This window comes from Eulemur rufifrons, chromosome 17 (assembly GCF_041146395.1).
Source record: "Eulemur rufifrons isolate Redbay chromosome 17, OSU_ERuf_1, whole genome shotgun sequence".
NCBI lineage: Eukaryota > Metazoa > Chordata > Mammalia > Primates > Lemuridae > Eulemur > Eulemur rufifrons.
In genome coordinates, this window is record NC_090999.1 from 71,402,022 (window position 1) to 71,403,129 (window position 1,108).

The following is a 1,108-nucleotide window of genomic DNA, read 5'->3' on the forward strand; positions in this document are numbered from 1 at the left end:
TAACAGCCAAGATTTGGGAAGACCTGTGTTTGGAGAGATGAATGGATAAAGAAAATGTGGTGTATATATACACACACAGTGGAATACTATTCAGGCACAAAAAGTAGAAATCCTGTCATTTTCAACATCGTGAATGGACGTGGAGGGTTTTATGTTAAGTGAAGTAAACCAGGCACAGAAACACAGATACTGGATGATCTTACTTATATATGGAATCTAAAAAAGTCAAACTCATAGAAACAGGGTAGAGCAGAGGATAAAAACGGACGATGGGTGGATGAAATGGGGATATGTTGGTTAAAGGATCTAACTTGCAGTTATAAAATGAGCAAGTCCTGAGGATCTAAGGTACAGCATGGTTGGTGGTGGCTGTGTCAATTAATTTGATTGTGTCAGTCATTACAAAATACATACCTATATCAAATCATCACTTTGTATACTTTGAATATATCAATCTTTATTTGTCAAATATTTTAAAAAAGGGAATATGATACCGAATGTTTTCATTTTACATTTCTATAACTCATTTGGTTATTGGATGAATCAAAATGCTAGTGTTACAGCTCTTTTAGAATTTGTCTAGCAGGTTTTCCGGTCCTCACCAGAAGACTTCCAAAAGAATAAAATAATAAAATTTAAAAAAATGCTGTTGTAAGTGCTTCAGCATTTTTGCAATCCCACAGGTAGAGCATCAAAATATGGTATCAAATCTGGAGTCCTAGGAAGTGGGTCTTCTGGAAAATTTATAGGTATCAAACGTCTGGGAGTGAATACTTGACCTAAGCTATGCTAGTCAGTTTTTCCACCTAAGAATTTGGATTTAGGACTCAGAGGCTCTAGTTCGAGCCTGCGGGGTTGAGGGGGTAGAAAAACAGTGTTACGGGTGGGGTCATGATATATGGGTCATGTACATCCCAAGGCAGAGAAAGCTTCTCTGTAAAGAAGAAAACAGACAAGTCAAGAGAAGTATAAATTGGAGCCTCTCCACTCCTAGGGCAGTGATGAGTATAACTACAGTTAACTCCCAATTCCTTGTTTCCATCCTTGGTGTGGCCCAGGTGTATTTTCTGCTCTTGGGTTCAATGAACCATCCATGTATCTTTCTAAT

General features: G+C 37.7%; 1 non-coding gene across 1 annotated transcript; it reads left to right on the forward strand.

Moving 5' to 3' along the window:
• Nucleotides 1-552: 552 nt before the first annotated feature.
• On the forward strand, nucleotides 553-614 carry LOC138398517 (U7 small nuclear RNA). The gene has a single exon (XR_011235998.1). It is a non-coding gene; the product is annotated as a U7 small nuclear RNA (small nuclear RNA).
• Nucleotides 615-1,108: the final 494 nt, after the last annotated feature.